Source organism: Macaca fascicularis, chromosome 14 (genome assembly GCF_037993035.2).
Source record: "Macaca fascicularis isolate 582-1 chromosome 14, T2T-MFA8v1.1".
Taxonomy (NCBI): Eukaryota; Metazoa; Chordata; class Mammalia; order Primates; family Cercopithecidae; genus Macaca; species Macaca fascicularis.
This window is the reverse complement of record NC_088388.1, coordinates 104,831,294-104,858,961: the sequence shown is the minus strand read 5'-3', so window position 1 is coordinate 104,858,961 and position 27,668 is coordinate 104,831,294. Positions and strand designations below refer to the sequence as shown.

The 27,668-nt window shown below is 37.0% G+C and overlaps 1 protein-coding gene and 1 pseudogene across 10 annotated transcripts in view; both read right to left on the bottom strand.

Moving 5' to 3' along the window:
• Positions 1-27,668, bottom strand: part of GRIA4 (glutamate ionotropic receptor AMPA type subunit 4) — a 372,300-nt gene that overhangs the window by 130,775 nt on the left and 213,857 nt on the right. The gene's annotated exons all lie outside the window — the stretch shown is intronic.
• Positions 24,456-24,613, bottom strand: LOC123568994 (U4 spliceosomal RNA; annotated as a pseudogene).

The following is a 27,668-nucleotide window of genomic DNA, read 5'->3' as shown; positions in this document are numbered from 1 at the left end:
TAAAGGAAACTGATGATACAGAAGTTAAGTTCTTGGCCAAGATCATGTAGCTATTAATTGGTAAAGCCTCATTCTGTCTGATATTAGAGTCTGCTTTTTATTCTCCTCTATGATATGGTCTATAATACAATGAAAACTTAATTCCATGCAGTTTGGGTTAATTTTATTCCCCTATTAGGATTCATTTTTGACCCAGACGTATCCCTGACCATGAAGCACTGCTGGATACTATGATATTTCCAAGGAATGTGTGGCTTCTGCTCTTTACATTGAGCATATGTTTGCTGCTTTCCCTCTAAGTTCACAGGGAGATAAAGCCCCCTTCTCCCAATTCTCCCTTCCCCAAATGTCTCTGGTCGCTCTAGCCCGACCGTTACAACCATTGCAAAGATTACAATAATGAACACAGTTTCTTTCTTCAGAATAGCCTGTGAATGCTGCCCTGTGGTCCAGTTTGGTTAATGATGTCGTCCCGGCACTGCATAGGACACACTATCAAACTGCCTTCTCTCTGTAAGGACATCAAACATTAAACCGTAGAATTAGGTCGACTTTAGTCAAAAAGCTTTTGAGTTACTACTTAGATCTAGCTATATGCTTGCCCAAGTTCTTCCCTTCTAGAAACAGTCACAAAATCCCATAGGATTATTTCACAAATTAAGTTTGAATTATGGTGTAGAATAACTTTTATTGATGCAGGGATTAATGTAGGCAAGTTTTCTGAATAGGTATTAAGATGGTAAAGCCAAAAAGTACTTATATTTTAATTAGAGTAAGTGTGCCTGAGAATTATAATAATGCAAAAAAAAAAAGTATACAATAACTTCTATAACTGTAACAAATTGGAACCAAGTTTGTATTATCAAGAGGAGAAGTCAGATGAAGTTATTTATTTTTCATCAAATATTTACAATGTGGCAATTAGTCAGTTTTGTTTTGCTTTTTTTTTCACAATGGTACCATGTGCCACTGACATTTTGGTAGAAACTCAGTAAGGTTTTCAAAGTTTACTTTTTTTTTTCTTTTTTTTGAGGCGGAGTCTCGCTCTGTCGCCCAGGCTGGAGTGCAGTGTCTGGATCTCAGCTCACTGCAAGCTCCGCCTCCCAGGTTTATGCCATTCTCCTGCCTTAGCTTCCCGAGTAGCTGGGACTGCAGGCACCCGCCACCACGCCCAGCTAGTTTTTTGTATTTTTTTTTTTTTTTTTTTTAGTAGAGACGGGGTTTCACCGTGTTAGCCAGGATGGTCTCGATCTCCTGACCTTGTGATCCGCCCATCTCAGCCTCCCAAAGTGCTGGGATTACAGGCTTGAGCCACCGCGCCTGGCCTCAAAGTTTACTTTCATGAAACCGATAGGCACAATCAAATGAATTGTGCTAGTGAATTAAATTGTTATACACATTTGGGCAAACACTGGTATCATGCCTCTAAAATTGGCAAGTTTAGATGCAGTGTGACAGAACACAGTAAATACATGAAGTAATTTGTTAGTTCAAATCCTTTTAATAAGTTTGGCTTAAAAACTCTGAGAACAACAAATTCCAGTGGAGAATCCTAGGGTTGGTTTTCAGAGCTAATTATGACTGTAAAGTTTGAGATATTAATGCCTATGTTTTTTGTTTGGTAGTTAAGGTTGCAGAAAGTAAAGGATAACCACTGTTGTATGAAATTCTATTTATACTGGCTTAATAGTCTTAGCAGAGCTGCTCCCAAGCTTATATAGCTTAGCACTCTCCTTATCTGGGGCTTGTGCACTGGTCCTGCCTCATTTGATCCACCTGACAGTGAAAACTACTTTGGCTGTGCTGCTGCTGCTAATCTGTTTAAATAGGTAGTTCAGCATCATTGCCAAATGGACCACTCCAATTGGCTCCTCAATTAGCTATTCATTTTACAAAAGGCAAACATGTGTATATTCCAGATCTATAGATTTATTATTATGCTGGTCATTGCCACTCAGAGGTTACACTAGGTGTCTCCTTAAGAACTGCGCTAGATACTTAGTGTCCGTCCAGATTCACATCCACTTTTTATTTTGCCTGACCTTGCTCTGTATCAGTGTTAGAAGAGGCTGACCAGTATGGTCTGCAGCTGTGTACTTTGGCTTCCAGTTGAGTTGATTAAAAGGAATCACATGTGACATATCAAAGGGAGAAGAGGGAAGTCAGGTATTCTTTTCTTTTTTCTTTTTGAGATGGAGTCTAGCGCTCTGTCACCTAGGCTGGAGTACAGTGGCGCAATCTGGGGTCACTGCAACCTCTGGCTCCCAGGTTCAAGCAATTCTTCTGCCTCAGCCTTCTGAGTTGCTGAGATTACAGGCACCTGCCACAATGCCTAGCTAATATTTTTGGATATTTAGTAGAGACGGGTTTTCGCCATGTTGACCAGGGTGGTCTCGAACTCCTCACCTCAGGTGATCCACCTGCCTTGGCCTCCCAAGGAAGTCACATATTCTTTACATGATTCCTTTCTTGCCAGGTTGACGTGGGGGTGACTGCATCTCTAAATAAACGCCCTAGTCTCTGCCATTCAGCATTCTCCATACAGCTACACTCTCCACACAACCACATCTTCACCTTCCTTGCCTGTTCAGACTTATGGTGGTAAAGACTCTTTGCTCTTGCTACTTCTGGGATGGGACACCATCTTTTTTCTTGTTGGTGTCCCTAAAACTTGCCCACACCTTTTTAAAAGCAGTTCCATTATTAAGCACTTCTTGATGGCACAGTTAGAGTGCACCATTAGTTTCCCACCAGGATAGCAACTAACTGAAGTAGCTTTGAGCTCAAAGCAGAATATGTTTGGTAGAAGAAATACATAGGTATTAATTTTCTACCCATCCTGTTATTTTCCCACTTTAATGTAAATTCCAATAATTGCCTGAGACAGTTTGTAACTTTCACTATGCTTTCATTACATTCTGGGGACAGAAAAAGTGTATGTTCTAACCTTACATCTTCTGAAATGACCACTTTAAAGTAAACTATATTTTAATATTGTGCCAACAATTAGGAGGGTACATTTATTCTAAATCATCACGTTGTACATGTTGAATATTTACTATCTTTATCAATTAATTTTTTTAATATTAAGAAAGCTCTAACACAAGAGTTTAAAAATTTCAAAGAGTACAAAAAAGTGCTGCCTGCTGTCCCTTCTCTTATTTTAGTTGTACCTTAGTGATCTTGTACTCCTTTTACATTTTAGACAAAGACAGTTTTTTAACAAATAATAAGCAAATGTTCTCCATTATGCTAATGACATCATTTTTATCAACTAAACGTGGCCTGAAAAGCAAAGGCTTTTGTCATCCAATTGCTGCCACAAATAATGGCTTACTTGACAGAAAAGATGTCAAAATTATCATTTTTGGAAGACATTACCCAAAATTAAAGTGGTTAATTCTACAAAATTCTTCTCAGCGAGTCGACTAGTTAAATTTCATAGAGTATATTTTCCAGCCACCTATTCTGGCAGGCTCATCAGATAGTTCCAACGTCCAGAACCAAATATTCTATAGGGCCATCTACAGGGATTTTCAGTGGTTTGAATGGGTCAGTTTCAACACCAGTAATTAAAGTTTTCCAAATCTAATATTTCTCCATTATGGTTTGGAACTTTAAGGTCACAATTAAGCAATTATATAAATGTTCTGCCTGACAGATCCAAAGTTGCTTTTTGGGGAAAATTTTAGCTTTGTCTAAAAATAACTTTCCATAGGGAGGTGGGAATACCTTTTCTGTAAATTTTTCAGCATTCAAAATAAAATGTCGTATCCTGCCACTTTACCATCTGGCTCTTAAAACATGTGGATGTTGATTCAGTGAGTAACAAAAAAAAAAAAAAAAAAAAAAAAAAAAGCATTTTAGACTCTCATTAAATGTATTCTTGAATTACCTGCTATCTTTGTATCAAATGCTAGAGATAAAGAGATTTGTTATGGAATATGTTTCCCCTTAAGTTGCCGATATATTTTACACTATAGCCTGTGCCCTAATGTAGAGGTCCCCAACCCGCGATCTGTAGATCCCTACTGGTACCTGGCCTGTTAGCAACTTGGCTACACAGCAAGATGTGAGCAGTGGGCAAGGGAGCGTTACTGCCTGAGCTCCACCTCCTGTCAGAACAGCAGGGGCATTAGATGCTCATAGGAGCATGAACCCTATTGTGAACTGCACGTGCTAGGGATCTAGGTTGTGTGCTTCTCATGAGAATCTAAGATCCTGATGATCTGAAGTGGAACAGTTTCATCCCTCACATCCCTGTGGAAAAATTGTTTTCCAGGAAACCGGTCCCTGGTGCCAAAAAGGTTGGGGACCGTTGCCCTAATGTGCCCTAAGTGTGTTTGTATGTGTGCAATAGTAGTAGTAGCAGTAGTGGTAGTAGTGCTAATAGTAGTAGTAGCAGTAATGGTAGCAGCAGCAGAAGTAATAAAGTCTGGATAGCACTAATGATAGTAATAAAACAATTCTAGATAAAGGAACCATTACCATTACCGGAAACTTTTAGGATCTTTGGAGAAATAATTCTTAACGTATTTTCTCAGTGACATAAGTCCTAGAAATGTACAAAGACTACATTATGCTGTTAATGGATAGTTACCTTATTAAAAGCTGTTACTGAATAGTTTGTTCTTAATGCAAAGGTCCTGTTTTACAATTGCTCTGCAGTTCATTAATTTTCATTTTATTCCCTGCAAGGGCATTTAGGGTCTGGATTATACAGCTGTAAAACATAGCTCTCACTAGAATTCATAATTTACTATGTCTCAATATTCCATTTGAAGAGGTTCTTGAAACATGATGAGGTCAGAGTGGAGTAGAAAAGAAAACCATTTAGCATATTTAATAATAGACTGTTTGTCCACAGAAAAATCTGAAATCTTTTCAAGTATGTCTGAAGGTGACTTGTATCACAAACTCACTCATATTGGGTTGGTCACTTTATAGAAATTGGAAGGGGAGGTTATATCCATTTCATTAAATTTTTAGCTCAACAGTGTTTAACTTTGATTGCTTATTATAAGTAGAGTGACTGTACAATTTATCATAGATACCAAGACACTTTCAAGAGTGAAAGGGGGCATTGGGCACTGTTAAGATTACACTAGGATATCAGGTACAAACCAGGACTATGTAGGTAAACCAAGATGCAGAAGCCAGTTACCAGGCTACGTTTTAGAGAACAGAGATAAATAAGACACTGCCATCAAGCAGTTCATAATCTTCGAATTCCTCTTCTTTTTGTAACTGAGAGCTGGCAAAAAGCATTTACAGAAAAAAGTGACCAATGGAGGAGGTCACATAAAGTCCACAGATTTTATCCATGAAGAGGTCTTAAGTATCCAGGTAGTTCTTGAGTCTCTTGTATTATTTTTCTCATCCTTATTTGGCCAAAGGTCAATATCTATGCTTCTGAGGAGTCACATAGAATCATCCCAACACTTCCATTTTATTTCAGAAACCTATGAAACTACTAGAAATTCTTTGAGGTAACTAGAACTGAGGGCCAGGAACTGGAATCAAGTGTTTGAGAGCAAAGGATTCTAGATCTCCAGTGTTTGCGAGATGTTGAGACCAAGATTATTGGAATCGCAGTGAAATTCCCATGGAGAACAGTCAAGGCTTTCCTGGCTTTGGAAGACTGAAACAGGTGATACAGTTGGGTTGACAGAGTGTATCCATTGGATTTTATTCCTGAAAAGCCAAATTAATTTTTAGGTATATGAAAGTATTCAAAGATAGGGTCTAATGAGTTATATATTGAATGTTATTATTTATTGTGTATTATGTTTCAAACCAATTTAAAACTGTTAAATAAACCCAGTAGTATCCTTTATAAAACAACATAAAGTAGTAGATTTGAAGATCAAGTGACCCTATTAGGCAAGCAAATTCCACAGCCAATTCTAATCCATGTTGAATCAAAGCATTTTTTAGCTGGGAGGAATCATAGTGACAATTTAATCAAACTCCTGATGTGAACACAAAGGATGAACCAGAGTGGTTTGCCCAAGGCAGAGCGCTTGGAAGAGCTATAGGATCTTAAAAACAAACAAACAAAAAACCCCAAAAACAAAACTGCTCTCATGGCTCTGAGAACATTGTCCTTGTCCTTGGGGAATTCTGGACAGAGAAAAGTTAAGAGGAAGTCAACAGTCTTCAAGAGGATTTGAGCCATTTGCAGAATACAGCAAAGGAAAAAAAGAGCAAAATAAGTTTCTGAGTTTCCATTATAATAAATCTTTTAACAGGGCACTTACAGGTTATTCAAAAATTTGATTCTTTTTCTCTTAGCATCATATTCTTCCAGGAACAGATGTGCAGTAAGAATTCCTGAGTCCTTCACCAATTGGTTGATCCCAGCCTCAGCAGACCTGAAACTCCACTTTCCTGTGTGTTTCAGGGAAAGAGAGATCTTTATTGTATCTTATTGCTTTCACTCTTTCATTTCTCCTTTAGAGTCAGCGGCAGCCACACCTTTGAAAAAGATTAAGAGGGTGTGGGCTGAGACTCATGATATGATTATCTCATGATCTGCTTAAGCAAACTGACAGTCAAAGTATTAGGTGATTGAGCAATGTGAAAAGTGGTTCAGTATCAATGTGTGCCAGAAAGTAATCTAATCTTGACAGTAAACCCCTTTGGGTCTACCTTCAAAATAGACATGGAAACTTCTCAATAGCTTTGCTGCTATTGTCCTAGTACAAGTCCCATCATCTCTCACCTCAGTTACTGCAATCGTTTCTTAAGGTCTCTTCTTGTTTTGGCCTGTGATCCCTCTCAGTCTATCCTTATCATGGCGGTCACACTAATCCTGTTAAATTTAAAGTCATATCCTTGTACACCTCTACTCAAAATCCTCCAATAGCTTTCCATGTCCCGTAGGGCAAAGGAAAGAGTCCTTACAATGTCATTCTTCCTCTACTTCTTGGACACCTTTCTCCTGTCCTTGGCTCCTTGCTCTCTATTTTCTGGTCAAACTGGTTTCATTGCCATTCCTCAGTCAGAGAACGTATACTCTCTCCTTAGGGCACTGCACATGCTCTTCCTTCTATCTTGAATGCTTTTCCCCAGAAAACCAGATGTTCCCCTCACCCCTTTCATGTTGCACTCAAATGGTAACTTCTCAATGAGCTCTTCCCTGAGACTTCCATGTGAAAAAGTAAATTTAAAAAATTAAAACACACCCCACTTATACCCCCAATGCTTAGTACATAGTAGGTACTCAGTAAATATTAATTCAATGAGTGAAAGACAGTTGTTTGTGTTCCTATTAGCTGTGACATTCACAGTACAGAAGCTAGAATCTCTTTTATGATATCTCTAGCTTCTCCTGTGGAGAATAAGATAAGCTGTTTAAATAGGAAGACTGCATATCCGAACTGGAGTGAGATCTCAGTGTGACTTTGGACTCAAGGGCTCCACGGTCTTTGGATCAACAGCAACAACAAAAATGGAGGCACCCATTTGGATTTGCCAAGTCTTTATTTTAATAAGTCAGGATGACAAAAAAAAAAAGTACAAAACCTATAACCATGATCTAAATCTGCATAATTTATAAAAGGAAACACTTCAATTCTAGAAAAGTAGGAAAGACATAATTTTAGAATAAAAACTCTTTTTAAAAAAAAAAAAAAAAAGCTTCCCAGAAAATGCTCCACACTATCCTAATTTTCTCCCCTGCCAATTCTGGGAGGTGGATTAGTAAGAAAGCTGGGCATTGGACTCCAGGCCCACAGTCCTGCTGTGAAGGAGTGCCAATCATCCACAGGCAGAACTGGCCCCTTCTGCCCACAAGATCACACAAAGAACAGTGCTTGTGTCTTAATTTTGTCATCAAATGTCGAAACTAAAGATTTAAGAAAAAGTGTTGAGGATAAGATATTAGATGTAGAAACAAAAGTGAAAATAATTTTTTAAAGATTTAAGAATTTTTTTTTTTTTAAGAACCTGCTCTGTACCTTATGTTTGGTTCAGGTATTTGAATGTTGACTTATGTGACTTTTTCAGTGATGAAACATATCAGAGAGAAACAAGGGTGAAAGAGAAGCCATTAAGATATATAGAGCAGTGCTAATCTTCTAAATTTTGCCATGGAGCAAACCAAATGCTTAACGAAGACTGAAAGAAAATTCAAATTTGTAGGGCTTTTTAATAAACAAGGAGCCATTTCTATACAGGCTAATTTGTTTGTTTTTAGAGCTTTCTCTAAGTCATGGAAGGCAAGAACATAGTTTTTGAGGATTTAGGGCAGTTGATTATGAAAAAGTTACAAAAGTAAAGAAAGGTCAAAACCTTTTGGTTAATAATAGATGAAAAGAGACAATTTCTGAAACCATATGAATACTAAAATGGAGAAGCAGTTCAGATTCCACTTTCTTTGGGAGACTGTAGCTTTCTAAGAAATGCACAATTTTTCATGATATTTTGAGTCAGTGAGATGTTTGTACTATTTTAAGTTTAATAAAAGTTAAAGAGGGAATTCTGAAATTGTTTGAGAGCCTCTGAAGCAATTTTGGAGAGTCCTATAATATGGTATAGAAACTGCATTGCTCAAGCCTTTTAAGTCTATGACAGCATGGCACTGTGCCATCAATATTATACAGCACAACAGGGTGCCTTCTAAAATGCCTCACACACATACTGCAGATATATTTGGATATTTCTGTTAAAATAAGTCACTTCGTGTTCCCCTACCATATTATAAAGTTCCCATGAGTTATGCTGTCAAATTTGAGGGACAGTTTCAGAATTCTAAATGAAAATCATGTAGAAGCATCCAGTGCAGAAGAATAAATGTGTTATGGTGATAATATTACCTGCTTTATTGTGGGTAGAAATGGGTTACTGAAGATTTTATATAGCATCAGTGAGAAAATGCTTGTGTCCAAGTGTCCAGTGGTTTATAATGATCAAAAAATTTAGTTCACTTTATAAGAAGAAAAATGTATGGCCTAAAAACTGAGTAAAAGTCTTCGTGGATTTTAACATAATAGTCAAAGGAAATCAGAATCATTTGAAATATAGTAATATTATCTGTTATAACTTGTCAAATATTAGTCAAATTGTTTTAAAATAATTTTGATTTATATAAACTTATAAGACAATATAACTTCATTTTGGTAATAACATAAACAATCTAGAAGGATCTAGTTATTATAGACTTAGCCAATTCAGCATTTGCAGAAAGTTTAGATAAGGTAGGCTTAAGTTTACTTTCCCCTTACCTATAAATAAAATTTTGTAAAAGAACAAAATTAATAAAATAATAGAAAAAGTTTATTATGGTTAACAATATACTTTGGAAACATTTGTTTATAATATAATAACAATGCTAATTATAATTAATTAGAGAATTAACTAGAGAAGCTGATTATGAGAATTAAGTATCAGCCACTATTAATGATTAAGTGTGTAATTTGAGGTTCTTCTTTTTTTGTTTGTTTTTTTGAGATGGAGTCTTGCTCTGTTGCCCAGGCTGGAGTGCGGTGGTGCGATCTCGGCTCACGGGCTGGGGTTCTTATTTTTAACCCTTAATCCATTAATTATCAGAAATTATTGGCTGTGCTTATATAAGATTTTGATAAAACATCACATAGAAATGTGTGTTTTGTAAGGAAGAATAACGTTTTTCTATTTTATAGCAAAATAAAATGAGATAGTGATTACACGACCTAAAAAAGGTTAAAAAAAAAAAAAAAAAGGAAGTCACTGTCAGAATAGAAATGAGGATTGAGAGAATAGTATTTCCTTGGTGCTCATTATTTCAGTAAATATAATGGAAGGCATATCAGAGATTTAGACATGCAAAGAGGAGTAAAAGTGGTCTCTGCCTATGAACAGCTCACACTACATCAAGGGAGGCAGGAGGTATCCTACTCAATAGCGAGAAAGATGACAGGTACATAAACAGGTACATAAACTTCCATACAAAGTGGAAAGTATTACATGGAATTTGAGCGCTCCAGATGCACTACTGCGAAAGTCCAGCAACAATACCCTGCCTCATTTTCTAGAGTTAATAGAAACTGTCGTATAATGTATGTTTTCATAATGTCAGAAAGGAAGGGAACTCAGTCTTGGCAGTAGAAAGAAAGCTAGAGGGGGCCCGTGCATGCATGGATGGGGTAGGATGAGGGCCCTGTCCTTCTAAACAGGTGGAGGGCAATGAAGACACTGAGGAAGTTGAAGAAGTAGAGTGGGTGGTAAGATCCAGAGAAATTCTCAAAGAAGTAAGCAGTGTTAGCAGGAGCTTGCATGCCAGTTTCACGGAGTGGTCAGGTTTCAGAGTGTGTCATTAGTCACTATGCTGTGACTAATACTGCCTCCAAGAGAGAGGCAGCATCTTCTTCAGTGCAGTAGTTCCCTGAGTTGACTTGTGAGGTAGCAATCCTGCCTCAGGCAGATTAGACTCCTTTAACAGTCAAATGGGTGTCAGCTCTTCTGCATCTGTTGAGCCAATGTAACCAATTTTGTTGGTAGTAAATTGGTTATTGAAGATTTTAAATACCGTCTATGAGAAAAGTGTCCAAGAGTTTATAATGGCAGAAAATTTTAGTTCAATTTATGGAAAGAAAGACTTATTGCTTAAAAAATAAACAAAAGTCCTTAGGAATTTTAACCTACTAATCAAAGGAAATAAGAGCAATTGCAAATATAGTAATATTACCTGGAATAACTTTTCAAATGTTGGTCAAATTGTTTTAAAACATATAATTTAATACAGTTTCCTTAGATCATTCTGTAGGATCAGAACCAGAACTCTGCAGTAAGGCATTTACCTGGGAGCCATGAGAGTATAATGTGTTTAACTATAAAGTAGTGGGCTGGGTCTGCAAGCCCCACAGCAGAAGAAACTCCATTACTCTATACAGAATGAAATAAAACACACATGCTACATCATCATGTAGAAAAAGGCTGATGTTACTGCTTAATTTGCAGAAATGGAATTTCCATGTTTTAATTTAAAATAAAACATTTGAACTTACAGAAAGAGAACCATAATTATTTGATTAGGTGACTTTATCTTTATTAGAAAATAATGCTAGTCTTAAATAATTCTTTTTTACCTTTATCTTCTTTTATTGAGCATTGTAATCAGCTTTTTATCAAAGTTTATTTTAATGATCAAAACCTTAGTATAAATCTGAAAATAGTCAAAAATAGGTCAATAATTTTGAAACCAATCTAAATAAAGTGTGTTCAAATAAGAGGAGCAGAGTGGGTGTTATTTCTTTAGTCCCATTAGGAGTGTATTGGAAAGATAAGTGTAATAGAAATAGAATTCCTCATTCTGTCATGTTTTCTCTCCTAGCACTACAAGACACAATAATAGCTCTTATTTGGTAACTGTAATATGCCAATACGTATTTTCAATATTTTTGTCTTAATTGATAAAAACAATAAATATAATAATAGAATTTTTAAAAATCATGCAAAATTCAGGAATTCTTGTTTTAAACAATTCTTCACACTGAGAGAACTTACTTTATAGTAGTATGAAATAACCTCATTAAATCCTCATTCAGTTCTACACAGTGTTTCTCCTTTGCCTTCTGATTTCCAAATCTACTCTCCCCTTCCTGTACTAATCTCACCTTCAGCAGTTGGCCTCATTGTTCCACTTCACTGAGAAAATGAAGAACCTCTGGAAAGATCTACCTCCTTTATCTGCAGCACCACAGAACACTTGAATCCACACTGTGCTCCTTATTCTTTCTTCAGTAATGAAGGGACCAGGTATGCTTCCTTTTTTTCCAGTATCATTGACTCCAGCTGTGGTCTTGGATCCAGCACATAAAGACTCAGTGTGGTTCTAAGATATAGTGGGTACATTCTCACTAATGAGGAAGCACTAATTTTAACTCTTGGATCATCCTACTGTGATAGGGTTTGGCTGTGTCTCCACCCAAATCTCATCTCGAATTGTAATCCCCATTATCTCCACTTGTCGAAGGAGGGATCAGGTGGGAAGTGATTGGATCATGAGGGTGCTTCTTTCCCTCATGCTATTCTTCTCCTAGTGAGTGAGTTCTAATGAGATCTGATAGTTTTATACGTGTTTGACAGTTCCTCCTTCACGAATGCTTCTCTCTCTTGCCTGTCATCATGTAAGATGTGCCTGCTTCCCCTTCTGCTATGATTGAAAGTTTCCTGAGGCCTCCCCAGCCATGCAGAACTGTGAGTCAATCAAACCTCTTCCTTTGTAAATTACTCAGTCTTGGGTATTTCTTTATAGCAGTGTGAGAATGGACTAATATCTGCTGCTAGGTCAAGACTACTATAAAAGTGTTGTTTGGGTTAGCATACACATTAAATATAAAATCAAAGCTATCAGTATTAGAAGAAATATACACCTATAGTAAATCCCTGCACAATATCATTTAAGACTATTTCTCAAAGTGTGGCTTTTAAATCATCTACATCAGAATCATCTAGTGTGCTTGTTAAAAAGAACATCTCTGGGCTCTGTACCAGATTTATTGAATCAGAATCTTTGGATGTGGAGCTTACAAGCTCTCCATGTGATTATTGTGGAAAATAAAGTTTGAGAATTTACTTAATATGATGGTACAGATAGTATTATCTACAAGTGTGCTGAGGTTGAAGCCTAAGGGGAGGAAAGTGTCCATAAGAGAAGGAAGAAACCCTGTCCAGGCAGGAACAAAAAGAATATACAGAGGGCAGATGGCATGATGGTAAGGATTAGAGCTCCACCTATCAGCTAGGCTATGCTCCTCATATTACTGTATCACCCAGTGGAATGGCTAAAACCTTCAAGTAAGCCACCCCAAAATGAAAGCATCTCTACGGATAGCCTTCACATTGAAATTAAATAAGGTGGTGCCAATATTATTTCCCTCCTTTTGCCTCCCGAGCAAGATAAGTGAGTCAAGTAGAGCAAGTCAGCACCCAGTACTTTCCTGTTCCTTCTCCTCTTGTTCTATGATTTGGGTCTGATGGGAGAAGGGAGAAAGGAATACAAGATAATTGATATTTTAAGATTCCCATGCTTTTATGACTATTTTCTTTTCTTTTTCTAAGAGCCTATTTCTACTAGCTTAGGGGCCTGTCTTTACTGGAGAAAAGAGAAGGAAGCAATTAGCGAACTGAAATTTTATTAATTCACAATACATTTTTGTTATTACTTTTATCTCCTCCTTCTCCATGATGTTCCAAATCTTTATTAGCTTTTAGCTTTTATCCTCAAACATTGTAAGACCCTCCATCATGATACACTTTTTTCTTTTTCTTATCCAATTAATTATTGTCTTATTTTCTCCTTTTTTAAACCAGATTTCTCAAATGACTAGTGTATATCTGCTAAATTCATTTTCTTGTGACCCACTTTATTTCTAGCTCTCCATTTTAATGACACCACTCTCTTAACTAACACCAGAAGTCTCTGCTTTTTCAAAAGACCTTCACTCTTTTTCATGTTGATTAAAAACCGTGAAAGAATAATGTAGTTTAATATGTATTACCTGCTAATCCTCCTAGCCAAATTGCTAATGAATCACAAATTTTAGTGAGATAATCGTTTAATATGAATCCATGACTTTAAATGATAAAAAGAAAAAAAAGAAAAAGAAAAGACACACACACACACACACACACACACACACACACACACACACAATCCATGGCTTTGCAGATCTTAGGTGCACATGGCTGTTATTTCAACACCATTTGATTATGCCTACTGTTGCATTCACAGCTTAATTTGTTATTTATTATAATACAGGATAAGATAGCAAACCATGGTATGGTATAGTTTAAATATAAATCATATCACATCTAGCTGTCTTTTCACAGATTTGGACCTTTGTAAAATTTATAATATTGTATAAATGTATTAGTAAAGACTATGCCATTCGATGGTTGTACCACTCATGTATAAATCATATTTTGTGCATCTGGTCATAGAATATTTTAACTGATGAAGAAAATTATCTACTTACAAGCTGGCAATATAATACATTTTTCTTTGTACAGTTTCAATTTTTAAATAATTAACTATAAAATTTAATAGTAACATTAAATAAAATATTAAAATAAATTATTGAATAAGTAACAAGAAACATGGAATAAAGAATAACATATTTCAGCTCTTTGGGAATTTCAACTTAATATTTACATTTCTCAAAAGTAGGGCTTACTTTGTATTTATAACAAAATATAAGAAATCAAAAGTCTTACTTATTCCCTGATCTTGTACATATATTGATTGAAACTCTTGAATCAGATACACTATACTAATGAACTATATTTACTAGGGTGATGTTAAAATTTATTGAAGACTATTTGCAGCAGGCTGACATTTAAACAGTCAGCCTAAATAGGTTTTCTCTTTGTTAGTACATCAACTTGCTGCAGGCATGCTCTAGGCCTAGATGTCTGCTTGAACCCACAGGGAACTGAACTTATCGGCTCATGCCACACAGCATGATAGCAAAAAAAAAAAAAAAAAAAAAAAAAAAAGTATTTTTTGTAGCAGGACAGTAATACTTACGTCTGAAAGCTTCTTTAAATAACTCTATGTTTTATTGCATATTTCTGGTGAAAGCCACATTTTCCATAACTTCTTTGATTCACTTAAGACCTTTTCTGTCCTCTTATCCTTCAAATGCCAGTATGCTTCCCACAGAGAATGCTAGCATGGTTCTCCAAAAACACACTTAATTAGTGGAGTCAAAATGTAGCAGCATGCTGCCAAGTGACACTCTGTTTAGTGAGGCTGTACTCATGTAATGTCTGGGCTGATTTTAGCATGGAATTTAGCTTTGTAATGCACGGGGACAGATGTATGAATGGCATGCAATAATTTGGGATCCAAGTCCTATAAGACCTTAAATACTTTTCATTGAGCTTCTATTACACTTGCACGGGTTAACTTACCATATGAGTACTCATTATCTTCAGTAATTTTGACATTAAAAAGAGATGAAAGGATTGAGATATGGAGTAGGGATATCTTTCTTTATGTATCTCTATGTACTTGAGTGTGGAGACGTAAAGAGAACAACTTCTGGAACTGTGTCAGCTCCTTTGCCCATTCTCTCGTTTTATCTAATTACAACTTATTCTTAGATGTCCCTGGCAGCACATAATTTTGTGTATTTCTAAAGTCATGGCAATTAACACATTTTATAACAACCATTCTTTACATTGACTGTCTTGACATAATCCAAATAATCAGCAAATGAATTAAAATAAAGTATTCTGGAAAGGCATAGTAAAATGATTGTTGGTGAACATTGATTTCATTAAAATAAACAGTTGAGACTCAGCCAGAAACTATGACTAGAGAAAAACAATATGAATATAACATGTATTGAACATGTAGAAATAATAAGGTAACAGGACTGGAATATGGTTGTGGATAGGTAGGAGAAAATGTAAGGGCTCTCTATTTCACACTTTTGACAGCACATAGCCAATCTACACTTTAAAAAATAGAAACATGTAGTTAAGACTAAAACAAAAGCAACTATAATGACTCTGGCCTCTTAGTATTATTTATAGTTTTCTTTCCTTAATAGTGAAGGATTCTTGTGGGAAATATATTTTGTTGGAATTTATTTGAAGTTCATCAGTTGTTTAACTTTTTGTTCCAGTTTCCTTTTCTTCTAATAAATTCAGGTAGAATAATTATTTATTTTATGTATAAAAATAGCATTATTTTTTGAACTCACTTTTGCAGAATTATTTCCATCCTACGATCTATATCTGTCTGTATCTATATCTATATCATCTATAAATCTTCCAGTTTATTTGTACAGATTGATTTATCAGGTTAATAATTGTGTTGAATAATTTAGATGTTACAAAGAGATGGAAGGACTAAGATATAGAATAAGAATGTGCTTATATCTACATGTGTACATATGAGACAGAGAGGGAGGGAGATAGGTGAAATAATGTTCATCAAATATTAGCACTGGTTATTTTTGGATAATAACCCTATTGTAACCCAAAAACTTATATGGTTTCTCACACCTGGTAAGCATCCAGTAAAGATCTGTTGTACGCGTGACAAGAAAGGAAAACTGAATAGAAATACAGCGTGAAGAAGTGGTAGCTCTCAGAATAAAATTCTGATAAGGGAGTGCTGAAAGAGGGGGTTGCCAAAAGATGTGGGAATTTGAAGGAAACAGTAATGATAAATTTAAAAAAATATGATTTACAATGACATAAATTTGAGATTTAAAAGATAACGAGAGATATGTCTATCAATAAAAAAGCATGTTCAATTTCATACTTGTAAGATTTGCTCAATAGCATTACTCAAGGCAGAGATCACCAATTACCTTTTTTCATTGTTTGAGAAAAAAATACCATATATTCTGAAAGCTGTACCCCAAAAGAGGGGGGTTGGAATACAGTCACAAAAAAATGACGAAGGACAATGTCAGCCACCCTTGAGTCCCAGCTTCTGCCACATCTTCTCTGCTAAGGCTGAGAAGAAACTTTAAGACAGAAAACTCCTTAAAATTTAGATAACCTAGGTATCTCCATGGACAAATGAAAAGCAAGGACTTGATCTTTAATATAATTGAGCGGCTCAGTGGAAACAGAACTGAATTGGGAGTCAGAGGACAGTTCCACTCTGGAATAATCACTTCTCTCGGCTTCAGTTTGCTCATCTGTAAAATGAAGATACTAATACCAGCCCTGCGTACTTCAGAGGGTCGCAGTAGAGAACAAATTAGATAAAGTAAGTGAACATGCTCTGTAAACTGTAAAGCACTACACAAGGCAAACTTAATCATTATTTAAGGTCATCCTAGATGCTCCACAGCAGGGAGAAAGTGAGAAGGAAAAAGCAGCTTTTCCATCCATTAACACCTTCTCTCTGGGAGACCCTCAGAGAGCTTGTGTAAAGACAGTGATAGAAAGTTAATCACCCCTGTGTTAAGCAGACATCTTTGCATTCATTTTAAGGAATTAGTTTTTACTGCTCTGTCTCTTTCCAGCAGATATATGTCAAGTTGCTGTGGCTTTCTGATTGCTCTTTCTCAGAATGCTCTACTGGAGCCCACTTTTCTGTTGCATACATTGCCAGGTTATTGTTTCAGGCTCTTCTTCTTCCCAAATCTGTTTTGCTTTGATGATCTCATTGATTCCCCAGGCTTACTGGGCTCCAAATCAACATTTCCTATCCTACTATCCATCACATACCTAAGTCTGGAAGTTGCACAGGCCCCTCCAATCCAGCATGTCCAAAGTGGAATTCACTGTCTTCCCTGCTATGCTTACTTCTCCTGAGTTTTACATTGCTATTTACTCAGTGTCCCAATTTAGAAAGTACAGAGCCAGGGATATGGTGGATGTTTTTGCACTGCACAACTCTGAAGGGTGTCATTCATACAATGGCATCTCAGAAGAAGCCAATGCTATGTGGAGCATAACCTGCAGAGCTGAGCACTGCAACCCTCCCAAAAGCTCCACCACTTGCTCCCCTATCTCAATGGTTGCTCATTCCTTGATTTCCTACAATACAGAAGAGTCTGTGGACAATTCACAATTTATCAGAGGCACTCACTTTAATACCCATGACACTTTATAATGTTTCTCCCTTTACTTGATGAGTACGGGACAATATTCTGAGCATGGATTGTTACGTATGAATATTGTAACACAGGAAGGATTTTTGTATTCATTTTAAACGCACATTTTAACACTGCATACAAATGAGTGTTGTGTGTGTATTTAGTAACGTGTCTCCAAAGATAGCCCCCAACAGTGTCCTTTTCCCATATGCTCATGCTAATCCTGATGTCATGAGGTGGAGCTTATTTCCTTTCCCCTTAATCTGCACTGGCCTTGTGGCTAGTCTTGACCAATGAGGTGGAGCTAAGACAGATGCAATTGAAGATTTGCTAAGTGCTTGCATACTGGAACTTATCCTTTGAAACACTCCTTCTTGGAACCTAGATGTCATGGTTCAAGAAAGCCACAAGGAGGAGAAAAAAGAAATATTGGTTAATAGACCCAGTGGAGATACCAGCCGAGAGCTGACACCAACTTGCCAGTCATATGAATGAACCATCTTGGACATTCTATCCCAGTCAAGTACCCAAATGACTATAAACCCAGCCATCATTACAGGACAGAACTGCTCAGCTGAGTCAAGTCATCACAAAAAGTCATTAGAAATAATAAATGCTTTTTAAAGTTACCACATTTGGCATGGTTGATAGATAAAAAAGTGTGTGTGTGTGTGTGTGTGTGTGTGTGTATTTACACAATTCACCTCTCTTAGGAGTCTAAGATAAAGACAGATAAGATCACTAGCTAAAAGTGACATGTACACTTTTGGTTGAAATGGTTTTCAAAATAATTCTCTGCAATATTCAGCAAAACTATCTGTTAAGGCAGTGGGAGAAACAATAGAAAAGTGGAAAGGAAGGCCCCAGAGATGAGTCAAACAGGCCCTTTGCCTGGGTGGAGAATAGGTCTCTTAAGCCAGGCTTCTGCCTATCCTTTTATGTGTTATGCCTATGTCCAATTGAGTAGATAAAACTTCAAGCAAGGAATAGAATCCATGACTGAGAAGCTTCAAGCATTTCTTCCACTTTGAAATTTCATAAATAGACCACCTACTATCTGCTCACCTGTGTATAAGACCAGAAAATCTGCGGAGATCTAGCTTATCATCTACATGGCTAGTGCCACCATCAACTCTATGGGGGCTATGAGCCAGCCAGCAGAGAAAAGTCTGTCTTTCTCCTCCCAAGTCTTCATCTTAAGTGGAGCCTCCAGGTTCTACATAAATAGCCTTGAGACAAACTATTCTGTATTTGAATAAACTTGAATAAATTTTAGTTGGTATTTTGAAATCCAAGTCCGGCACAATTCTCACGTCCACTTTCACTATTTTAGTTCATATCCTCATCATCTTTGAGACTAAGCCACTGCACTAGTTTCCCAAGTAGTCACCCTGCCTATGGTTCCTATTTTATTCCATCAATAATCCATAATGCTGTCAGTGATATTTCTAAAACACAAGTCTGTCACCTCACTGCCCATTTAGAAAACTTACTAGTGAAATTCTCAGCATACGGAATGGTGAATTTGTCAAGAGCACTGGAAGATCTTCAATGTTAAGCTAAAGGGTTTGAGTTTCAAGCAGCAGGTAATAGAGAATCAAAGTAGTATTTTGAAAATGTCCTTTCAATCCTTTCAATATCAGATTTATGAACTGCTTTTGGTTTTAGCCAGGTCTATCAGTCTGTTAGTTTTGTTTTATAGTCATCAAAATAATTTTCTGCAGGCTTCTATTTTTTTACTTTTCCACCTCTCTTCTGCACATCTTCTCATTCTCCAATTCACGTTCATTCACATGCCTGCCCAACTCAGCACTCCCTATGTCTGTCTTTCCTTGAGTCTATAATTTTAAACTTATATATGGATAAAATAGCTTTCTGCTTCTCTCTCTTCAACTTCGGTCATCTACAGAAAGTGAAACCAGTCCCAATGGATCACATGCATTTCTCCCTTTCTGCAAACCTCTCCCCAGACAGATATCAGCACCTCTGTTAGTATATGTCAACATAGTGTGGGGGAATATGTCTTCTTATAGCTGGGCCACTTTAAGTGGTCCCTCTGGCACTAGGACTAACTCTCTGTGAGTAGCTGATCATGTTTAAATTTAAACTTCCTGGCAAAGTCCCTTCACTTTCCACAAACACAATTGCAATGGCTGTTCCTGGAAGCTAGCAGTCCTTGCCACTGTTGTCACTGGCAGATAGGGTGGTAATTAAAATCATTCCACAGCCATCCGCTGAAGTCTCCTCAATTTGTGGCAGACTGGCTGAGTAAGAAGATGAAGCATTAGGAGGCACTTCTTCTCTTGACTCCACGTAACTCCTGCTAAAGAGCTGGTCATTGCTCTTGCATTGCCAGGAAGTTGGGGTGTCAACTCAGAAGGGACTTGATGTTTCATTTCCTCATTTTAGACATACCCTCAGTTCAAGGCTCTCTGCCTTATGGATTAGATGGTCTTCTGCAAATTACTAAGTCTTAATGAGCCTCATTATTCTCATCTGTAAAAGGGTTATAATAGGATCTGCTAAGAATTAGAGATTATCAGTCTGTGTGTGTGTGTGTGTATGTTTGTGTGTACATCACTGGATATAGCACACAATAAATAGCAGCTATTATTGTTAGATGATTCTATAACCAGCCCCTTTGCCTGTTGCAAGTCTGTCTGGAAATACTGGGAACTCTATCTCTCTTCTCCATTTTCAAGTTTTTAATTTTTAATATCAGCAAGCCATTCTTTCTGGTAAGGCTGAAAATTGTCTCTGAACATTTGGAGCGCTTTAAGTAGCTGAACATAGGAAACTCATGTCAAAAATTATATCTTGGGACACCCCTGGAACAAGAAGTAGTCCTCAAAGATATAAGGCTATGAGGATTTCAGATAACCCATTTCTCAGTAATTGTATTACTGCCTCCTGAAAATTTTGTTACACCATGTATGGAAAATCAGATCCCAGACCTCACAAAGAGTGAAATTCTGAAAGTCTCATACTCTTTTATTTTATTTCTTTTTATGAAAACACTGGGATTTATTTCACCAGTCTTTCATCTTCTAGAAAGTCTCCTGACTGGCAAAATGTCATGTTTAAATCTGTCCTCATTTTGCATTGTGACTAAGTGCAAACTTTCCAAAGTATAATTTTCATCCATGTTGGCAGTCTCAGATAATACCCTGTATTAGCTGTCTCAGGTAGGAACTGCCAATGCTGCCTCGGTAGCATTTCCAACATATGGAATTATCTGGGTACATACCACATACAGGGGTAGTGATGGTTAATGTGCCAACTACAGTTTCTACTGCATCATAAGAAATGTATGCTTGTATGTCATTTGTTCACCTTTAAATGTCTTTCTGGGTTTATTCTGAGCACAGCGGCTTTTATACAGAACAAAACAGTCTTGGAGGTTTTATTTTCCCTCTACAAACACCCAGAGGCACTAGTTCAGTTAAGAAACAAATTAAATTTTGTGAAAGAGAAACAGTAATATGTTTGAAATATCCAGAACTGTTCCCCTTCAGCTGCATTTAAAAACGACTAAACTGATTTAATTCACATTTGTGATGTCAGTTGTCAGATTGGAATAAGATCTTGTGGACCTATCTTTAATGACTAAAAATAGTATGGCAATAAAAATTCTACTGAAAAAGCTGCCCTGTTCCCTCTGATAGTATCTTAAGAAAGCATTACACATAAAAAGTGCTTGCCACATGGTTTTTAAATATTGTGCACTAAAATCCTACTTTATACCAGAAACATGTCAAGTTTTTGACAGAATCTGATTAATTATTTTATCCTGGCATACATAAAAAAGCAAATTTAGTTGATAGTCTATTGACTTAACCAGCAGTTGTTGATTTAAAAATATTTATACAGTATAATAAAATGTAAGGAGACGTAACAAATGCATATTTTCCCTATTTGGTATCCCCATTAATTTCTGTTCTTTTGGTGATGAAATCATAAAATAATCAGCAGTTATACTGCGTAGCTCTATTTCTTCTCTAGCTCTGCAGCACTGATGAATGGAAGAAAATTTTGACAGTTTTTTTTAGATCTCATTATCTTTTCCTTTTATGAACGATGGTGGTACCAGAATATCCACACCATTCTCTTTTCTGTCATCCTCTGACTGTAAAATAAAATTATAGAACATTTTAGTAAAACTCCAAAATGAAGATTTATTTTAAGATAAGTTTATTTAACATGAGAAAATTTTTTGAAATAGAAATTCAACTTCAGGTTATTCCTCCAATTTACTGATTTTTTTCCTTCTAAATATTTTCTATGCCGCTTAATAGTAATGAATCAGCAACATAATTTACAAATCTCCACTAAAGTAATGTCACTGATATTGATATTGTATCATATATAACAAATATTATTTTACGTTGACAATATTTGCTTCATTCTTAGTCTGAATAAATACTTTTGGAAACTGCTCAGGTTTCAAGTAGAAACTATGGAATTCTCCAAGCCTGGAAACCATTTTCACTTTATGATTTAGAGCAGGAGCCAGGATAACTTGTTAGCTTGTCAGTAGTGTAAAGTCTCAGATCCATAAAAGTTCTTGACAATTTGGCAATGTTGCTGGAATGGTGAGAGGTAGGACTTTCTGGATGAGGAAGGATGAAGGTCTCACAAGTTGATTAATAGAATTTGGAGAAAACATCCATAGGAATCAATAACAAAGATGTTGACTAAACTATATGTCAACCAGGCTATACAAGGTTCTCCACTTTATTGCCTATTAATGAGAAGGAATTGGGGTGGTGGTTGCTGACCAAAGAATAGGAAATAGGATCAAAGACAGCTGCCAATATAGTGCCCTAGTTGTTAACTCTGTTTCACACAGGAGACTTCCTTGATAATTTGGTGTTCAATCTCAGGTCTGCCCAATTGTAAAAAGTATTATGAAGATGAATTCTGGGTAGGCAGAGGTTTTTCCCTATCAGAAAACAGTTCCAGAATCGCATACCCTCACTGAGTGAGAAAGGAGAGAAATATGTTACTTCCAAAACCAAATGAATTGTAAGAATTTAGTCTGATTTGCTTGGAAAATGAGAGAAGCATGAAATTCTTGTTAAAGATGAATGTCAACAGCAACGCTATCTAAAGGCTCAGCTTCTCCTGCAATCTATCATGACAAACCTGGATCCATTCAGAGAAGACAATAAAACATCTAAGAATATTTTTGCAGTGAATATTGGCTGCTATATGGAAGCTTTGGCCCTCTTGGATAGTTGTCCCTAAGACAGACAAGTTCCAATTGGAAACCACAGGTGAGGCATTGACTAGTTGTTAGGCTCTTACTGCCCTGGATTTGGCTCGTAATGCAGACGCAGGTGTCCCATGGCGAATAAGAAACTGACCCAAAGAAGTCTACAAGTCTAGTGGCTGCATAGATTGAAATGAAAAGTGAAGCAATGCTTTGTTTTCATGGCATAGAACCCCTTTCTCCCTGCAACCCCTCTCTCCCGACTCCATATCCCCTCCATCCCATGCTACCCCAATTTCAGCTGCTTTAAGGAGAAAGATGTTTAGGGGCAGGGCTGAAGCCAGCTTGTCCTCAAGGGGAACTGAAGGTTATACACACACGTCTGAGTTTGCTAGGGAGGCAAGGGAATCAAATGTTTAAGGCTTTGTTGGATACGGGGCCCACCAGCCCATCTGGTCCTGTTTAGGAGAGGGGACATCCAAATTCAACTAGGGGGTTTGGATGGAATTCACCATGGAAAGGGAAGCTAAAGTGGTGCTGTGAGTCAGTTTCTTTAGGAGAATTTAACGTACTATTTTTGCGGCTTCCACGCAGAATATATAATTGGTATTGTATGTCTGTACTAGGAATGTTCTTAAATACCATAAGGGATCTCCCAATTCAGAAGAGCCACAAATAGAGAGGTGTTAGTACCTTTAACATTTCTCCCAAACCTAACTACCCCTTGAGCTAAATGACTGCGACTGATGATTTTGCCAATTGGATCCTCTGGCAAAGGGAGACAGCCTTCGCCGAGAGGCATCCCTAAGGGGTTTGGAATTCTTTGTCTCTTAGATGCAGATACCAGGTACATGCTTTTGTAAATTACTGTATTCTTGTTAAAACTGAATGTCTGAGGCATAGAAGCCTTGTGGCTGGCCTAACGTCTCCATTTTGGGGTAAGTCAACTTGGACTCAATTGTGTTAAAAGGTGAAAAAGCCCAGCAAGCCTCAATTGTTAGATAGAAATGCTTATTCAAGAAGGTAGCTGGCCTGAACCCAGCAGCATCTCAGCTTTAGGTAAAAAGGAGGCACTCCATTGCCTGAACCACATCGCTGGCTCAGCAGGATGCCCAGTTCACAGCAGTTCCCATAAATGCCTAGGCCTGGCTCAATAATATTTCGGCTGGGCTGAAACCCAGTGATGTCCCCTTGACTGCTGCAGCTGTACATGTGAAGTGCCAGTCATGCAACATCAAAACTGAATGTGGCCACTTGGCTCAGTGGACAGAACTCAAGGCTGTTCTCATAGTCTTGGCTAATATTCCCCTTGATACATCTTGTTATAGTTCTACTGATTCTTGGGTGATTTCCATTGGCCTAGCTTTTTGGTTTGACACTTGGAAAACTACAGACTGGAAGAGTAATGTTATCCATCTTTGAGACCGTAAATAGGGTAAACAAATTGTGGCTGTTGATTGAAGTTTCTGAGTTGCTCACTGGCCTTAGTGACTAACAATGGAGAGAAGACCATTCTCTGATGAGACTGATTGGAATCAAAGTCTGATCAAGCCTGTATCTCCTGGATGGCTACCATTGCTCCCTGGAGGCATCATTATACTGGCCATGGCAACACATCTGCCATCTTATACTGGGCACAAAATGAAAAGCCTCAAGTATCTCCAGCTGTAGATTATGTACCCCACAGATGACTGCGGAGATATTTCAAAGATAAGGCTACCCTTGATTCCTTGGGAGATCTTCCTGGAGGAATAACTGACTTGTTATTTATGCACATTCTGTTTTCAATTAGTAATAATCGTGCTTCAGATAAACCTCATTGGCTATGATACTGCCACTGCACAAAGCTATTTATGCACATTCTGTGAGGCAATTATTAACTCCAGGGAGAACAATATATGGTACAAATATAATCATGTTGTTCTACATGGCTCAACTATAAATAATATTTAAAGAGGCATAGAAATGAGAACACCAAATATTGTGATGCAACTCTATTGTGAATATTGGGGAAGCAACACGCGTAGGTGGGTGTGTTTTGTAATAGTGGAATAAGCTGTTGGGGAGCTAAATCTTCATCTTCCATGGTAGGAAGTCAGATATTGTTTAATAAAAAATTAAGAAATAGTATAAAATGCTATTTGAGAATAAGGAAGTATACACCATGAGAAACAACGAAAACAGCTGAAAGTGATTGAGAGTGAGAATTGGGATGAACAGGGGGTGGAACCAGAGGCTGTGGGATATTCTTAAGCCTAGCTGAACTGTTTGACTTTTAAAACTATATGCCTACTCTATTGGTCTGCTAAGGCTGCCATAACAAAACACCACAGCCTGGATGACTTAAACAGCAGAGATTTCTTTTTCACAGTTCTGGAGATTAGAAGTCCAAGATCAGGCTGTCAGCAGGTTTGGTTTCTTCTGGGGCCTCTCTCCTTGGCTAGCAGATGGCCACCTTCTCTCTGAATCCTCACATGGTCTCTTCTTTGTGCACACACACCACTGGTGTCTCTGTATGTCCAAATTCCCTTTGTATAAGGGCATCAGTCAAATTGGATTAGGGCCCACACTAATGGCTTAATTTACCTTAATCTTATCTTGAAAGGATCATCTCCAAATACAGTTATATTCTGATGTACAGGGGGGTTAGGGTTACAATATATGAATTTGGAGGGGGATACAATTCAGTCCATGAAACATGCATTAATTAAAATAATAAAAAATCCCATCTCAAAAACCTCCTTTAGATTTAAACCATGTAGAAGTCAATAATTATCTGGGGCATCAAACTCCACTGTCAGTCCCCATTGCAATATCATAGATCTTATTATACTTTGTTCATTATGTCAAGACTTAGAAACATTTAATTTTAGATTTATTTATTATGTTTCAGATAAGATAGCAGTAACCACAATATCTTGGGAGAGTGCTACACCACTCTTTTCATCAGTTGTATCCACTTGATTCTGCAAAATGTCCTTTCCACCACCTGCTTTCTTGAGTTCCCATCAGCAGTTCTTCAAGCCTCTTACCCAGGTTTCCCCCCTCATTTTCTGTATTTTTTCTTCTGTTTTTGACTTATTACCTTATTTTTTTTCCACAAGAACCTAACCACAGAATTCTTGCCTGTTCTTGTAAAAGAAATTGGGTGTTTATGACAAGAGAAGAAAAAAAAAAATAAAAAAAAGAAATCCACCTCTTCGGTCTGTAAATAGTGGCTTCTGTAATTCAAGCTGTGTTCCATAAGTCAAAACTAGCTCTGGTTAAATCCGCTGGGAGACATACATGAATCTGCCAACAAATAACTGTGATTCCAAATGAAGTTTTGTAAGCAGTGATATGAATCCTGCTTTATCACAATGCATTTGAGAAGATCCTGACAGAAATCCTGAACAAGATTAATGGGGAAATATGAAATGGGATTGAACTAAGAGAGTTAATATATTGCCTGGTACCACTATCATTCTAAAATAGCAGAAAACATTGGAAGAGGCTATAAATATATACTGAAAAGAACTCAGTACTTGCAACATGATAGAAGAAGAAATGTTCAGAAGCATCAATTGTATTAAAGACAGCAGAAAGAGTAATAACCAAAAATACATTTTTTCAACATTTACACTCTACTCAGTCCTTGCAAATAATTTCCTTGCAAATATTACACATTCCCATAAGAAAATTAATTTTTATTATATACTTTTGTGACTATCTTCTTTTTCCAGATGGTTTCACTTTCTTAACTGTCATTATACTATTAGTATGTTAAGAAGATATTAAAATATACCACAAGGATAATTAAACTCCAATTCACCATACTTTGTTTTAATTAGTTACTTAATTACCAAAGCAAAACAAAATTTAAGTAAAATTACATGAACATATAGTTGAAGAAGCACATGAATATATATGGTAAAAGGAAAATTTGGGTAGAAAAATCCATGCATTCCCTGGGCACCCTACCATTTTTCATACATTATGCTAAGTGTTACAGGCACATAAAGGTAATGAAAACAAGTTTCTCTCCTAAGACTTTGCAACCTACTTGGTGACACTGACCTGCATAAGCATAAACATTTATAGTGAGTGTTTAATTTCCTCTCATATTTCCCCCCCTCATGATTCTGTTAAACCAAACTGAAAGAAAACAGAAAGGTCTTGGGTAAAAGAAACTTCACATCCTTTGACTCAAAGAGCCACTCTGATTTCCTCTGGGGTAGGCATTAGGCATCACTCCTAGCTATATACCTTCTGCCTGTCATTTAAACTTTATCTTGATTATTATTGTATACTAGTCATGAAATTATATTCTTTGTCAAGTTCCTCATTACTCTGAAGAAAGATGCTACAAGAGTTAAAATAACCCTACGTCTACAAAGGCATAGCCTGGCTTAAAGCTAAGCATTTCAGTTCCATTTAGGCTTTAGGTATTAGCATCTCTTTGTAATGCAAATTGTTCTACAGCAAAAGGATTTTCCCGGTTCTGGGAACCTGCGTGGTGAGCGCAGCAGAGACTAGCTCATCTGCAATGTGCAGTAGTTCTGCTGCATTATATGCGTACCTTGAAGCAGCAGTGAGATCAGCCTGACTCGGCTTAATATGATAAGTCATGGTTTGTGCCAGCCACTGGCCTAATGTGTTAAGTGTGTGTGGATATTAAGAATTTTTTTAGCATAAATTTTATGGAAAAATTATGAACAAGAAATGAAATTTACAGAATTCAAATTATGAAGACTCTCTGATATAGTTTGGATATTTATCCCTGCCCAAATCTCATGTTCAATTATAATCCCTACTATTGGAGGTGGGGTCTTGTGGGAGGCGTTTGAGTCATGGGGGTGGATCCCTCTTGGCTGGGTGCTGTCTTTGCAATACGTGTGGGTTCTCACATGATCTGGTGGTAGTGA